This window comes from Anas platyrhynchos, chromosome Z (genome assembly GCF_047663525.1).
Source record: "Anas platyrhynchos isolate ZD024472 breed Pekin duck chromosome Z, IASCAAS_PekinDuck_T2T, whole genome shotgun sequence".
Classification (NCBI taxonomy): Eukaryota; Metazoa; Chordata; class Aves; order Anseriformes; family Anatidae; genus Anas; species Anas platyrhynchos.
This window is the reverse complement of record NC_092621.1, coordinates 4,008,268-4,025,725: the sequence shown is the minus strand read 5'-3', so window position 1 is coordinate 4,025,725 and position 17,458 is coordinate 4,008,268. Positions and strand designations below refer to the sequence as shown.

General features: G+C 41.8%; 1 protein-coding gene across 3 annotated transcripts in view; it reads left to right on the top strand.

The window, feature by feature from the left end:
* Positions 1–17,458, top strand: part of SETBP1 (SET binding protein 1) — a 268,231-nt gene that overhangs the window by 169,539 nt on the left and 81,234 nt on the right. The window lies entirely within an intron of this gene.

Sequence of the window (17,458 nt, the reverse complement as noted above, 5' to 3'; positions counted from 1 at the left end):
AGAATGAAAAAGATGTAGGCAGGTCACCTCGATGCCTCACTTCCTATCCTTACACAACTGTTTCCTGCAGCATTTTTTCCATCCCTATTATTTTGTCTAGTCTTACGTCTTCAAAAACTGGGTTTCCTGTTGTATTTGTAGGCTACCCTATAACTTAATACATCTCGCTGTCAGCAGGTTCTAATATTAAGCCTGAATTTCCTTTCATTTCAACCCTTTTCTCTTATTTGTTTTGTGGAAAGCCAGCTGTTTCTTGAGCTGCTGATACCCAGTGCTGTGGCTGTGAGGGGGAGTTTTGCTCATCCTCTTGGCATTTGGTAGTCTCGGTTTTACAAGGGAAACTACGCCTGCTTTATCAATTACACCTGCATTTGAATATAAAGATCAGCTTAAAGGAAGACAGATGCCTTAAATGCTCAGTGTGGTCACCCTGGGGAGGGAATGTTTCTGGATCAAGTCAAACTTGACTTTATCTGGGAGTATATTGCAATCAGACATTGTCCCTTTTCCATCTGCAAAGTAATCTGCAGAATCTGAGCAAGTTTTCTCCAAGGGAGATGTCACGGCCTATTGCGAAATAACTCTTCATTTTCCAAAACACTCTTGCAGCTCAATCTTTCCCATACATGGAGTCCCCTCTCTCCAGCACACAGCAGTAATGATACCCGTTCTGTATATAGCGTCTGCCTGATTTTTTTTTATTTTTTTTATTTTTTTTTTAACACGAAAACGGGATCAGGCATTTTGAAAGCACTGGTGTTTATTCCGGGAGAAATACATCCAAGACAAGTGAACTGTCAACACCTACTTCTCAATAAACAACTGTCAGGGATTTGAGTAAATGAGGGCTGCGTGTGTGGGTGTGTGTGTCTGTTGGTTATTTAATTACTCCATGAGTCGGCTCGTATCCCTAGTAACCTTCATGTTTTCATTTGAGTTACACCATAGCTTTGCAGTTATTTTCCCCAAACCGTGGCTGGTTCTGAGACAAGATTGTTAGACAGCAGCCTGGCTTTGTTTGCTGCCCGTGTTACTGTAGCGTGGGCAGAAAATTTAAACAGGCACCTATGACCCCTCTTATGTGCTTCAGTGAGGGTTTTGTGCTGCTCTGATGCGTCTTAGGCTCTCTCACTAACTCCTGCATTAAGCAGGAGTTAGTTCTCCTGAAAGGAGAAACTTTACTGGATTCCCATCGGGATATATTGGTTGTAAGGGAGAAATCTTACCTCTCAACTACGATTTACCAACACAAATCACTGCTGTGGTAGCTCTTGCTGTTTGCACAACAAGCAAGTAGTCACAGCACACATTTCAGTTAAACTCTGGGGTCTGCCTACTGGCCAGGCCTGCTTATGTAGGGCAAACCCACCCAGGTATGCAGGAAAGGATGTCTCGTCCAGGTTCAGGGGCTGCTGCCCCTGTGGGAGCAGAAATCACATTGCTGGAGCCTAGACAGCACATCAGAGTGGTTGGATGCACCATTGGATGCACCGTTCCCTTGTCTTCTTGGGAAGGGTTTTTTGTTAAGTTGTGTGTTTCATGATGGCACAAGGCCTTCAGGTGAGATGATGAGCTGAGATGATCAAAACTTAATAAGTTTTGTCTTCTTTTTTCCTCTAATTTGCTATTTTTTTGTCCTGTCTTCCTTTAAGAAATATTACACATACATCCACTTCTTCAGAGAAGTGCTGAATTGGAAAAATTCTGACCTAGAATTGGATTATTTTGTTTTATTATTATTATTATTATTTTACTAAAATAATTATTTATATGATACCAGTAGTTAGAAACCTCTGACAAATTTAGGCTTTAGTTTTGCCATATAATCATACCACATGAGACTGTCCCTGGACATTTCGAAGACCAGGGCACACTGAAATTATGGTAGGCATGAGAACACAATGTTGATCTCTAAACTCATAGTCCAGCTAGACCATGCTTGCTTCTACAGCTGTGCAGGCAGGTGTGTGTCCAGTAAAATAGCTAGAGGTGATAGGAATAAAAAATTGTCAATTAAAAGAAAGACAGAGGGAACACCAAGCCCTTGAAAGGATGACCCCAGCAGAGGCTAAGGCTTGATCCATCACCATGGGGGCAAGAAGCCCAGGCCATGCAGGTGGCAAGACTCCTACTCCACATGCCCAGCTTAAACTGATTTCTCTCTGGCATTTTTCATAATAATAAGTTTTCATGTTTTTTCTCTGCTGAATCCTTAAGCCTGGTGAACAGTGACCAAAAACAGGCAGAGCTGGGAATGCCTACCTCAAATCTCATTTAACCAAAGCAGAGCCTTGTTAGTCTCTCCTCCATTGTCTGGGAGGGCTGAGCAAGGCACTGCTCTCTAAAGGTGTGGTGATGGGACGAAGCCTCTCTGCAAGCACCACAAACAGAGCAGAGGTGCCCTTGTTGGAAATAACCCAAGGGAAGAGCAGGAGCAAAGGATGCCCAAAGCAGGAGACATAGCAGTTCCATTGCATTTTTCCTATGCCCAACTGCTGTGACCTGAAGTAACAGAATATGCATAATGCAAGATTTTACTGACAGGCAAACCTCAAAAAAGATTAATTCAAGTTTTAATAAGAAGTCAAAAGCAAGAGCATCTGAACTATATGACCAATGTGAATCCCAGAACCAGATCTGGCTGTTTTTAAATTCCCATTTGTATAATGTGGCAATTTCAGGGAGGGAGCAAGGAAATGTTAGCCTCTGCTAACTTAGAAGATGGCTGGGTTTAAATCTGAATTACATGCATAAGTTTGTTCTTTGTTTTCAGAATGCTCTTGTTTGATTGGGAACAATGGAGAAAATGCACTAAGACTGTGGTGTATCTGAGATTATCTGTTTGCTCTTCCATGGTTTACCTCAAAAAGGAAAGAGAAGTCTTTCATTCAAGAACAATTCAAATTAAGACCTCGTAATGGTAGAGTCTAACTGTGGGGAATGAAAAGTCCCCTGCTTCAGACTGGAGGGACGGCGTCAGGCAGCCCCTAAAGGTTCACAGCTGGTAGTATTCAAAACACAGTTTCAAAGAACTGCAAGGATCCCTACAAAAAAAAATAGTAATGATAGGTGGAAATTTTGAAAGCTTTGTCAGGAACAATTTGGGCCTCTTTGCCTTTGAGTGGTTGGGAAATGTTTCAGAAAGACTTTTGTCAAGGCATGGTTCAGCCCTGATGTGGAACAGCAGGAAAGGGATTAAGGGCATATTACAGGACACCGACGTAATTGGGGCTGTATTCACCCTGCCTCCCTTTCAGTGCCTATTTTAGGTGCCTGAATTAGATGCTCAGGTGCCCTATATAGTCAGAGGGGTGATTTAGCACACTGATTGCCTCTCTGGATGCCCAGCTGGCCATGCAGGGCACCCAGGCTGCTCAGTCATGTGGTGGTTGAGGTTCAGTGGCCAGAGCCATGCTCACAGTTTCCTGCCCTTCCCAAGGAGCTGTGTGGGGCAGAAGGAGAGCCAGTTCTTGCAGAAAGTTAATGGGTGACATCCCGAGCCTGACCTGATATCTCACGGGGTCTCTCCAAGCTATAGCCTTGGTAACAAACAGCTCAGCCCTGGGGGGAAACCTGGGTTTGGATCCTGACCCGAATTTCTTATTTTATTTCACTTTCTCTCATTATTTATTTGTTTATTTTGGTTCCTAACTAGAAACCGTTTCTAGAGGACAGGAGCTGAAAGCACAAAGGCTTTGCTTTAATCACAACCTTTTTCCTTCTTTCCTCTAAGTAAAAACCCAGTGAGAAGCAGCCAGCGCTGCATGAAGTGTCCCCTCCTTTTCAAACTGGAGAAGTACGACAAGTCTGCAAGGGAAGGAAATCTAATTACATTGCACATGTTCCAATTTAAGTTGCTGTGGGTTGCTGGGAGTTTGAGCAGCAGAAACACGAGGTCACTGCTTTCCTGTGACTGTGTCCTTTGCTCGATGAGAAGTGGATAGACCTGATGGCTTTTCCTGGTGTAATTACCTCCAAGGTGAACAACTGGGGATCTTCCCCACAGCCTGCCGTTTGTTTCCTTGAGAAAAATGTCCATCTTAAAATGAAACACCCAGGAACACATACACACATGCACAGACACATGCACACAAGGCGGCAGGTAGAGCAGTGCACATGTGCTGTGATCACAGATGCCCAAATAATCCATTTTGATATCACCACAAAGTTAAAGGACTTAAAAAGCATCGCTCGTGAGTAATGCTTGGAGCAGAGAAAAGATATCCCTGTATATCTGAGACACCCATGAATGCCCACGGGCTGGCTGTGAAGGGCTGAGTGCTGCACTGACGCACAGCCCTGTTTGTTCTGCTTTGCAGACTGGTGATCGCAGTCACGGCTGTGATACCAATGGTCACTCCTGACACAAAGGCATCATTGCAGCCAGCCCAGAGCCTTTCAATTTTCCCACCCACACTTACACACACAGACCCCGTAGCAAAGGATCTGTTTGCACTTAAGCTCCTTGCCACAGGGGCATGATTTTAGTGATAACATACAAAAAAGTACAAACAAACACAGACCATATTTGCCCTACAAGTGCATTTTAAAATATATTTTCAAACCTTTTATATTTATATATTTAAAAACCTTTTCCCACTGATTTGCCTATAAACCAGAGAAGAAATACACAGCATACAGGAAACATCAGTACTGGAATTTCAGTTTCCTTCTTTTCTTACAGTTTTAGTTGACACTGTATTGCTTATCTCATGCTGGTAATGGAAGGTCCATCTTATTCTCCTTGTCCACCTAGATGTTCATTTATTTGAAGTCATTTTAATCTAGATTGTGAAGTGCCTTGGGAAAATGTACTTGGGACTTCGGTTTTGGGAATCTCCATGTGCACTGAAAAAAGTGAGGATCAGCAAAACTAAATTCCCCTGAAGGATGTGGAAAGACCTTGAGCAAATCACTGTGCCTCAGTATTTCTATCCATAGCGCCCAGAATAATCCTATATCTTCCAGGAGGTGCTTTGGTATTTACTTAGGATAAACTTCAGATAAGAACAAGGTCTTTTTGCTTCTTGCAAATGATGTGATGGATGTCATTCAGAAGAGCACAATGGAAAATACATGCAATAAACTTTTGTAACTTGTTTATTCGTTGCTTTATATATCCCCTCCCACACATAACATACAATGTTCTTACTCACTGAAGTAGTATTTGTACAAAGAGTCCATAAGCAGTTCCTCATAGAGAAGGGCATGCAGGCCAGTAGAAAAGATTACCTATTCTGGATATATATGCAAGGATATATTTGCTACTAGATGGAAGCATGTATTCTGATGAGACTAAAAACCTCATTTTTAATACCCATTGCTGTAGTCCATCCACATGAGTCCTTGTCCATCTCCACTGAGGATAAACCTAAATACATGTATGTCTCTGGATGGGACAGAAAGCATTTAGGATAATTTTTTTTATTATACTTCATCTACTGAATCCTGGTCTTTGCATCTGGCTTCTGTTTAAATAAACATTTGATCACTAAAAGTAAATCCAAAATAAGTTACATGTCAGGAAGAGATTGCCAGGAAGCCTTGTTTCTCTTCTCTCTTCATTGCTGGAGATATTATACATGCAGTAATTTGGTACCATCAATTGTGCCTTACCTGTTCCAGGAGTAAGAAAAAAAAATCAAAAAAAAAAAAAAAAATCACTGTAATAAATCTCACATCAGGGAAAACCCAAATTTTCAGATATCTACAACAAGCAGAGCAGTTTGCAGCAGCAGAAATTACAAGCTGCACACTGATCTAAAGTCTCTGGCACTTTAAAGTGCACATTTTCCAGCTTTGCCCTTTCCATAGTATTCCATAGGGGCCACCCATCGCAACTGCTGATAAGGTCGTCTGCAGGGTGGGTGATGAATCTGTGCTGATTTCAGAAGGTTTTTTCTATCAGGTTGCAGAAAATAGATGCACATGAATCCTTGAGAGAAATTCTTAAAGGCAGAATATGCAGGAATAAGTGCATTGCCTAGTAAAAACAGAACAAAGAAAAAAAAATAATAATAATATGAAAAGAAATCCTAACTGAAAATTATGTTAATATTTCACCTTGGGTGAAATAGATCTTTCTTCTGATCTGAAGTGTGTTTAAAGCACTCACTAAATAGTCCCTGTAACAACAACTTCAGTGTATGCAACCTTTTTATTCAGTGGTTCAAGATTTAGCTTTTGCTCTTTTTTGTACCCTGCTTCCCCCCAAGAACACCACTGCACACTGAGTGTGACATTTGGACACAGGCAGAGACCTCCAGCAGCTCAGGGGGTTGCAGTTGGGCACTTGTTTGAGACTGTGATGCTGCATACAGAACAGCTGAGAAATTTAAGCCAAATCAATACGTTCTTCTGTATTAAGAAAAAAAAAACAAACAAACAAACAAAAAAAACAGCTGATGCCTAAAACTGGCCCCAGCATTCCTCATGTCTTTGTGATGTTTTGTGCTGTTTTAATGATGTCCGTGAGACTTAGACACAGACTAGATATCATGTTTGGTGCCTGCTCTTGAGGCTCAGGGCCAAATCCTGGCTCAGCCCAACTGGTGAGGCCAGGGTCAGTCTGGAGGCATATTTCACGTTTATGTGCCTCTCGAATGTCCGCGTGTGCCCATGCTCAGCCAGCACAGAGGGTACACTGCAGGCATCACCACAGCTTTCCCTGTGCCACATCAGTAGCCTGAGTGCATTGAGAGCAAGGTGTTTGCTTCACTGGTGTTTGCAGAGCTATGTGCAGTCCAGCGCTGCCCGTCCTCACTCTGGGGGAACCACATCTCCCCAGGCTTGTCGAGATGTAAAGAGCCTTCCTAGTAAATCAGCATTGCTGTACCGTGGGACACACCACTTTATAGCAGCAGGGAATATGGCAAGTGAAACGAATTGTTAAAAAATGTGAAATATTCTTTTTTGTGCCAAGGATGAGGAAGAATTGCTGGGATGAATCCAGAACTGAGGTGTGTCAAGGGATAGAAATGATTCCAGGGGAAGACAGAAAAGGTTCTGAGCAGTGAGATTTATTACACCGGGATATAGCCTCCCAGAGGAAGGGCTTGAAGACACATTGCTGGAATTGCTTAACACTTGGTTGGACAAAACACTCGAGGATATAGAGAGGATATATGGTCACAGATTTTTAAGGGTAGAAAGAGCCATTGTGATTGCTTAGTCAAACCTCCTGCATGACTCATACCAGGGGATTTGCCTAAATGTATTCCTGTTACAAGTCCAATAGCTGTCAAGCACTAATGCATATCTGTTTGAAAAACACCCAGCCTTGATTTACAAGAAACTTCAGTAATTGAGAATCCATTGCTATGATAAGCTGTTCTCATGGTTATTTATGCTCCCTATTAAAAATGTGGGCCATCTTTCTGTTTCAGTGTTGGTAGCTTTGGCTTCAAACCCTGCATCTGTCTGCTAAGCTGAAGGATCTTCTGTGGCACTCTTGTCCCTATGTATTTTAAGTCCCTTTGTTGTGCATCCCAGATGCTTATAACACCACTAACACCTGTGTTTTATTTAGCTCATCTTCCTCTCTCCTCCGCTACCTCTTGGAAACATTTATCTTCTGCCAAATCTGCCAGCGCCAATCCTTCAGAATAAGCTACATTTCAGGGGAAAAAAAAAGAAAAAAAGAAAAAAAGAGAGACATAACTTTGCTCCCTCAGCAATGGACAATGCTATTTTGATGTGTGAGACACATATTGCCTGCCTCTGATTAACCCTGTGCTCCAGGATGCTTGGATAGGGGATTGTATCTTTGGTGTCAGTATTTTTATAGAGTTACTCAACTTGAGCACACAGTCAGCACTTAAGAGGAAGTAATAACAGGGCTGGGAATGGTTCTGCTTCATCAACACGGCTAGAGTGAAGAAATGTATTTAAGTGATTTAGTAGAACAAGAGCAATTAAAAGAGCAATGCTCTGAAGCGCTGGTGGTACCACACCATCACTCTGTTTAGTCTCAGTGGCTCCAGTCCTAAACAGAGCATGTATATATACCTATAAAAAAAAAAAAAAAAAAAAAAAAAAAATTTTATAGGTTCAAGATCTGGAGGGTTTTTGCAGCCCAGATCTTCTGCACAGGATAATGTTGCTCAGTCAGATAATGACAGAAAAAGGGGGAATGGTTTTAAACTAAAAGAGGGTAGGTTTAGATTAGAAGTTGGGAGAAAATCATCACTCAGAGGGTATTGAGGCACTGGCACAGGTTGCCCAGGGAAGCTTTGGATGTCCCATTCCTGGAGGAGTTTAAGACCAGGTAGAATGAGGCTCTGAGCAACCTGATCTAGTGAGTGGCATCCCCTGCCCATGACAGGGGGGTGGAACTGGGTGGTCTTTGAGGTCCCTTCCAACCCAAGCCAAATAATAAGCCAAACCCTGAGCCAGGAGAGCTACAAGCTTTGCTGTTCTGGATGGTAATCCCAGGCCTGAATTTGCATTAAATGTCTTTCTGCTTGTCCATTCAAAGTCCTGGGTGAAAGGCTGTGGACTCAATGGGCTGAATTTTATCCTTAGGGGAGGTGCCAGAGGAGTCTGGGAGGCCACTTAAGCACAAAGTCCTGCGTAGGGTACCTTGCAAGTCTCTTTTCTAGGTGGCTATTCCCAACGCTTTCTTTTTTCAGTCTGTGCTGCTGTTGATTTATATTTGTAGAAACCAAACCTAACCTTGGCCAGGGCCTTTAAGGAATGCTGCTGTACCTTAATAAAAGCATAGTTAGTCTGGAGCAGTTGTTGTGAAAACAGCTGAGAAAGTCTTGAAAGTATAAAATCAAGGGACAATTAAATCCTCGGTTCAGCTCCCAAATGGGTTTCCGCTGGAGATTCACACTTAATAAAATACAGAAAATTGCGTTTCATTTTGGTACATAAATACTGGTGGTGGGGAACTGTGGCATTTAGAAGGGAGAATCGCTCCACCAGAAAACTCACTTCAGCAAAATGATGCAGTCCAGTTGAGCCCCTTTTATGATCTGAGAAATGACTGTTTTTATAGCACACTAAATAAAACCTGCTATTCAAGCTGGAGGTTTATTAGTAAAGGTGATTTTGCCATAGCTGGGGAGGGAGGGGAAGGAGAGCTGAGAGATGAACATCAAAGCAGAGAAGCATGTCATTGTGAAAAAGCACAGCAATGCCCTCCAAAATGTGGCACCACTCATCATCACCCCAACTAGCATTGCCACCAAAACATTGGTGTCATATGATTATTTGTTGTTGCTCCAGAACAGTAGTGCTAGCCTGTTTGAATTTCCCCTGGTGGGAAAGCCTTTGCTACAGGTGCAGCAGGGTAGTTGGTGAATGGGTCTGGAAGGATGAGGCACCTCAAGGAGCCAAATCCATGGAATGGTAAGAACGGTCCTTGCAGGAAGGTGTTCAGGTTTATCCAGGGCTGCCTGTGATGGTGGTTCCACCCAAAATTGCTTTTATAGCCTTGCAAGAGGATTTGCAGGGGGATGTTGGCCTCAGACATCCCAGTGTATTCCTGGGTGTCTTTCTTCAAACCTGTCTTCCCTGGAGATAGAAATTTGTCATGTGTGACCTGTTTAGGCAGATTTTCCAGAAGGAATGAGCCACCCACATCTTGCTGCAGATCAAGTTCATTTTTTCAGGGTGAATTTGCTGAAGGCACACCTGGTGTTGTCTCGACATTGGTGATGCAGGACTCATCCCATGATGCAGGGAGGTGGGAGAACACTCCTCTTCTTTGGTATATTTGAACTCTGCTGTGAATTTTCATGAGCTTTTACCCAGCTATGCCAAATAGATGTTCTGGCAGATTTCTGGACTTTGTGCTAATGCTGTAGCACATGCAATACTTCATGATAGACCTTAGCTGCAATCACGATGCTTTGAAAGAATTAATCTGGCAGTCAGTAACTGCTAAATGAAGTGCATGCTAAAAGAATGATGAGCTAACTGACTGGAGCTCACAGCTTTTATGAGCTTCTCTAAATGCCTGTTTTCAGGTGAATTCAGCATCTCCTTGACATTTAAGGACTCAATTTATAATCAAATTATTTAACTCTAGTGGAAAGAAGCACTGGCCTCAATGGAAAAGCCATCTATAATTCCCCCACCCCTTGGAAATAAATAAATAAATAAATAAATGCAAAGCTTTCAGGGTAAAACTGCAATTCCTATAATAAATGAAAGATAAAAGAAATCTTTCAATGCAAATTAAGCGCTGCAGGCTTTTAAAAAATACAGCAGAGACTTACAGTACACAGCTGCTCACAACCTTATTTCCAATTTAGTAACCCGAGACGTGCCAAAGCATTAACATCCCGGACACCACCGCAGACTTTTCAGAGATGAACACTTCTTACTGCTCGCATTTCTGAAGGGCCAACAGGACCCCATCGATCCTGGGATCCTTCTGCTATTTTATTTTGGCCAAGTCACTGTAGAGGTATACATTGCCCTCAAAGGCTTGAAGGGAAGGGCAGGCTGAAGTAGAAAACTGTGCTTGCACACCAGAAGAAGTAGTTGGCTATGGCACTTCTGAAGGGATAGAAACACATTTTATATATAAAAATACAAATATGTAAAATCTAAGATATATTTATATATATTTCTTGTGTGTCAAAGATAAAGCCCTTATATCACTGATGCCCTTAAGTTCATTTATCAAGGCTTTTGGACAAATGAAAGCAAAGCAGCTTAGCAAGGCATTTTGCACTGTGAGCCCTGGCTTCGTGGACATAATGTCCAGTTGAAATGCTCACTTAAAACTCTTTGTGCTGGCTTAAGGCCAAGCAAAGATTGAACCAGGGTTATCTTTCCAAAACTGTGTTAGTCCATTGTAGTCCTCCTTAGCTGGTCTCCCAATTGTTCTCTCTGCCTAAACTGGGGTGGCAAACTGCGTTATGCTTGTACACGATATTTAAACTGTATTGTTATGTCACTGGTGATGGGCTCTTTGTTGGAGATGATAGAAAAATCCCATTGTTTAGAGTTTTCCCAGACTTGGTGCTTAATACAAAGCCCTGAAATGAGTTGCTTAAACATCTGATAAAGAAAATATGTGTTGTAGAGATGGCCCTATCCCATGAATAAGGAGTGGATTAGCCCTGAGATCCAAATCCTACCTTTATAAATTCACCATGTTGTTGCAGTTTAACCCCAAAATCCTCAGTCCCTGGGTTTGGAAATTGGACATGTCTTAAATGCAGCTGAAGACTGAACTAGTGTGCAAATCATATGGTTCAAAGCAGTAGCAAAATTAATTTGGAATAACTGTGAAATTTGTGCGTTATTTAGCAAATCGTGATGCTTTAGTAGAAATACATGAAAAAATAAGATTTGCAACCGTGTGAGCATCTTTGGACTATTCAGTAATCTCTTTGCATTATTTTATCTTTTCCTTAAGGATATGTGGATAAGTAATGCAAAAGCTCTTGCAACATCATCTGCTTTATTGATATTTTTATTAATTTATCTAGATGATGCCCACGGAATGAACAACAAGGTACTTATGGCACAGCAGCAAATAACAGGACCATCATTTCCTTGGGACTTTAGCCTCTCTGTTTGATGTGATTACACAAATATCTCAGGGAAGAAAGAGCTGTGTGATAATGGCAGTGCAAATCTGGAAGGACCCCCAGCAGCTTCAGTGAAGCTGCTCCTGATTTGTGCTGACTTGCACCACAGTCTGTGATGTTTGTGTTCAGTGAATGGACACAAACAGGTGATGCTTTGCTTTTAATTAACCCACTCCTACCCCATGCTGTGTCTTGCTCTCAAGTAGTCTCCCTGCAGCTTTGTGTTAATTCCTGCCTCCCTGTCAATTTCTAATGAATGATCCTCGCTCCTGTGAGTGTGGTGGTGTTTGGGCTTTGCGCTGTTGAAGGCTCAGGGTTTCGGGGAAGGAGTGAGCTCTGGGAACAATGAATTTGATACACTGCTCTGAAAAATCCCCTTTCTTTGGAATGATAATGATGAATTTCATGTTAGTGCCTGTTGACACATTTTCCATTCATATTTCAATCGGAATTAAAATCCCTACATTGGTTTTGAACTACCTTCAGTGGGGTTTCTTACAAGACAATACTGCTGTTTGCCCTTCTAGCAGGTGTCATATGTCAGTTTGTGATACCTCCTCACTGGTTAGAGTCACCAAGGACCTAAAAGACTTCCTGAAACCGTTTCAGACACTTGCTATTACAAACTGACCTGATTTGATCACAGACCCCTGCTATAAATTGATCGCAATGACTGCTCAAGCGGTAAGTCATCAGGCCAGAGTTAAGTTCCCCTGAACCTGGAGTCTCCTACACTTGGCATCTTTTATTTACAGAGTAATGCTACCCCAGGAAGGCTCAGTGCGCTCACCAAAAGATGAGAAATATCTCCAACCTGGAGTTCAAATTATGGGCTTCAAGCGAGCAGTTTTCAGCTGTCCCATTGGGACACAGGAGGAAATGCTCAGTTTCGTTTTTGAGTGAGAGTATGAGCTGAGCTAGGATTATTTATTCATGCATTGGAGAGGGATATCTCAGGTTTTTTCTTCCTCTCAAAGGGTTTTCTTTTCCAGTAACGTGTTTTCATGCGTGTCTAGGAAGCAGAAACTAAAGAGAAAGCTTTTCAAGAGGAACAAATTACCTGAAGTTTCTCCTGTTTTTTAGAAATCCATGTGAAGGATGAAAGCAGCATTTGGTGTGTTTTTTTGTTTTGTTTTGTTTTGGTTTTGTTTTTCCAAAAAGCAAGTGCCCATTGTACTTTCCACTTACTCTCAGTGCAGCCAAATTTATTCCTTCAGTCCTGGAAAAATCTCAGTCTGACCTTTTACTAGGCACCACCTACCTTTGCTCTAAACTAGCTAGGTGCAAGGAAGGTCCAGTTTGCATACAACACAGCCACCTTAGCAGAGTGCTGGGCCTGAGCTAAATACCTTCTCTGCATAGCTTGGGAACAACCTTGTGTCCCAGCATCCAGACAACCCAGGTGGCAAGCAGTCCCCACGCCTGCACACATTGAAGTGGTCACAGCCTCACCCCATTGATTTCCAATAAGATGCCAGCTCCTTGTTGCCCAATTTGCTGCCAAAAATGCCTAGGTCCCTAGATCACACAGAGTTACTGAGCAATGTTTTGCTGAGATTCATGCCTGCTTGAGAGGCAGGGGTGGCCCTGAGATAAAAGTAAACACTTCCCAAGACTCTGATTCTAAGTGACATTATGCATTTAGGAAAGCCTTTCCTCTTTTTCTTCTTCTTTTTTTTTTTTTTTTTAATAATTTTATTTCCAGTCTATGAAGAAGATAACAAAGGATGGTATATCCCCAGAGCACGCTCTGATGTGTCACTGTGGATGCCAATCCCCACAGACACTCCCGATGTTATTAATTTTTAAAACAAACTTGCTGATTGAGGTTCTGACTGCCTTTAAATTGTCTCTACAAGGAGACTGTGTACTAATTAACCCACAGAAACAATCAATGATGTACCTTTTTCAAGTTTCAGGGTGATTAGAATATGAAAATGAAGAGCACAATGGTGCAGATGTTTTAAAATCACAGCAGACAGCAATTAGTGACATGGGAACCAGCTGCTTATCTCTCCAGATAAAGCCTCTTAATAGGGAATTACACTTGAGGAGCCATTACACAGATGGATCTGCGAATGATTTAAAGAGGGGGCGTTGTAGTATTAACTTTGATTTGCAAGCCAGATTCCTGACAAGCTGTGTGTGTGTTACCTCTGGAATAAAGGTGCATTTGGAATACAAGGATACCACACCCTCTAAGCAACCTTTTTTTTTTTTTTCACATAATAAGTTTCTCCATTCTTTTTCCCTATTTATTTTAATTTTTCTATAGATTAGTTTGGATTTTTATTGTTACTTTATTAAGTACTTGATTTGGTTATGGTATCTCCTTCTGCCTTGGGGCTGGAAGCAACATACAGGTTTGAAGAGAAGCTCAGAGGAAACAGGGAGGCAGCGTGAGACATCCAGTAGTTAAATTAAAAAAGTCCTGTAGGGATGAATTCTGCTACTGGGTACTGCTTGCAGAGTAGGGTGCCGTTCATCAGGAGACTGATATAAAATGCTTATTCTTTTCACATGCAAGGGTTGTATACCAGAATAAAACTGTAAAGAGGAGTAAGCATATCTGCAAGTGTGGGGATGCACAGGTCTGACAAGGCAGGTAAAGCACACAGTGCCATCTCCTCTGCTCTCTGGATAGTGCACTTCAACTGCTGGTAAACGGAAAGTATCCTGCCTGTGGGCCTACCCACAACAGCCTAAGCTTGAGGAATGAATCTTATGAGCTTGTCACTAAAACCATTTCACTAATGATAAGAGGATTCATGCTTTATTTTTTTAGTCTACAGCTTATCATATACTGGATTATGTTGCTCAGACTCCTTTGCAGTTACAAAAACTGCTAGCTTCCATATCCGTTTGTGTTTTTTTTTTTTTTTCTTTTTTTTTTTTTAAGGAAAGATGGGATTGTTACCCACTGATCACTTCCTGTAAACTGAATGTCAAGAGAAAAATTGACCAAGTTTGTTGAGAAGTGATAAAATTACACAGGTTAAGTTACACTTCTACTAACAGACAAAGGAGCAGGGTCCTGTCCAGAATGGCTAGCTGCTGAAGAAAATATCCTTTAATAAAATGGCAAGCTACAAATATAGTCAGGCATTAAGTTTGAAGTATTTTTAGGGTATTATAAACAAAACAAACCAAACAACAACAACAACAAAAGTAAATAAAGGTAAATCTTTCTGTTTTCTTGAAAAAGCCTACTATTCTTGGTGATGGTCTCAGTTCTGCTGCCATAGAAGCTCTGTTCAAGTCAAGAGCCCCTTGCTGAGAACTATAGAGCTGTAGTATATTACATTTTCCCAAGTGAATAAAATAATGAATTTCTGTGAAAGGCACCAAGGTACAGGTTTCTGAAGAGTCTTGTTCACTCTTATCCTACTGACATCTCTGGTATCTTCTGCTAACTCATCTCAGGAGTAAGGTATACTAAACTGGGGCTTGTTTGCTTCTTAGGGTGGTGCTTATCCAGCAGGGCAAGTTGACACCTAAAAATTAGTACTGATGGGATCAGACAGCAACCCAGAAGGACACACCAGGAATAAAAGAGATTTTGATGCATTACTTTCAACCAAGTTGCCCATGCTTTTAAGTGGACAGTCCGCACTATTCATTCCAGCAAGTGAAACACAAGCTGCTGCAGCCACATGATCTCTGGTTACCAAGCTGCAGAAGAATTATTTTGGGGTGACCTGGATGTGTCTGGCAAGGGAGAGTAAACAGTAAACCTTGTGCTGGAAGAAGTAGCATGAGGAGACGCAGTGGACTGTTATGTGCTTCAGCAGATATGTAGTTTTGACATCTCTCTTAGGAAATTAAGTCCTCTGATCCTGCAGACTAGTTGTTTATTGAAACCCTGTTGAAAATGGAGTGATTATCAGTGTGGTTAAATGCCTCCAGAGTTGGCACCTTTGATGATAGGGGCATATCTTTCTCGTGAGTTGTAAGATGGATGTTGTGGTGCCCCGTGGTGCTGCAGTAATGACAAAGTTAACAATAGGGATATGTTGGAAGTTGCATCATCATTTTATAAGGTGCAGGACAAGAAAATGAGGCTGGAGGAGCCAAGTGATATATCAGCTCTCATCTCTGATATACAACTGGCCTCTCAGTTCTGAGCCCTTATTAACTGCCTTTAAACATAGATCAGAGAGCATTGCTTCTTTTAAACCAGAGAGCTTCATGTGTACAGTGCGCTCGAAGGACCAAGGAGTTGTCAGTGTATGTTTTCACTCACAGCTCTAAGCCTCTCTTTTTGCAAATAAAATTGTTCAGGTCATTTGGTTTTGCAGCTTTGCATTTTGTAAATAACGTGGGTGTGGGGTGGGGGAGTTGCTTTGATGGCAGCCACAAGGCCAGGATCTCTGCAGAAGCAGCCTGGCCCTGCCTTGGTGCAGGCCAGCAGAGGCCTCGGCCCTCCATTTCCAGGCCTTTTTCAAGTCAGACATCAAGTTACGTCAGGAAGAGGATGTTTTCCGTGTGGCACAGCAAGCTATTAAACCTCATCCCAAGGACGGGGAAGTGGGTGGGCTGCATTTTCTCTCGTGTTTTACCAAAGGCAGACATTGACATCGTGCTTCAGGAGCCGTGCAGCCCTGGGCCACTGCGCGCTGTGTGGCTCACGCGTGGGAGGCCACTGCAAGGAGGATGAACTGATTCATTCCCTGAGGTCTGTTTATGCTTTCGGCTTTTTTCTCAGGCTGAAAAAAACGGGTGTCACTCGCCCGCGACATCTGCAGCTTCACCGCAGCTGCGTGCTTTCATTTTCTCACTCCACAATTCCTGGAAATCTCTGCTTTCCCCAAGCATAGCTGGTCCATATGCACGACAGCTGAGCTATCCACAGGATTTAAGAGTCCCTGATTACTCCTCAAACGATGGACTAGAACAGCTTCATCATTGCTGCCTATTCCAGAAAGGCCACATGCCTGTTTTTATATGCACACTAAGAATATCACATTATCAATTTGCTTATAACTTGCATGTTTATTGGTCACTAAATAAAGTACTGTGGGCTTCAACTGTTTAGCACCTTTCAAATCCCTCCAGAGTTGCCCAAAACTAGGGACACGTATTTTCCCAGAAAACTAAGTCTGAAGGAGCTCAGAGCCCTGTTACGCTGACCCCAGAATCTCTGGCAAACACCCCAAGCAGGGATCTAATGTAAGGCTGCTGATAGAAACTTAATTGTAACAGCGTGTTTGCAGCAACATGAGACGCTAAGCAATTGTTTTCTATTGTTCTTTCCTTGGTTACGCATTTATTTTAAGTCTCTCATCATTTATTTGGAATTCAGAACGGTGTCATTACAGTTTGCTAAGAACAGTTGTTTGTAGTACTAGGTGTACGAAACCAGTTGCGCAGTTAGGTCCAGAACTTTACAAAATATAGCACCTAAATTTCACAGAAGAAAACAAATGGCTAGGAGAGATCAGTTATGGAAAATAAAAAGTTTTTTTTTTTGTTTGTTTGTTCTTGTTTGTTTGTTTGTTTTAAGATACTTTAGAAAAAGGCACAAATATAACAAATATAATTTCTCTATCTGAAGAATGCCTACCAATAAGAAAAAGTAGACTTTCTTTAACTCTATAGAAGTTTTTGGTGTAGTTCTGCCCTTACCAAATTTCCCCTGCAATTTGAAAGGCTGCTGTGGGATTAGAAATAATATTGAAAATGTCTCTTACCAACAATGCAAGAGGAAATTATTAAAATGGAAAAAGAGTAATGCAAATCTTGAACCCAAGCATGCTTGAATATCAAGCATACCCAACACACTTGATGCTTATCATTTTTAAACACTGATTTTGTGGGGATGTCTTCAATGTGAAAATTAAAGCAAGTAATTTTTTTCAGATTTTGACTTCATGGAGAAGTGAGCTCATGGGTTTTCGTCTAGTTTG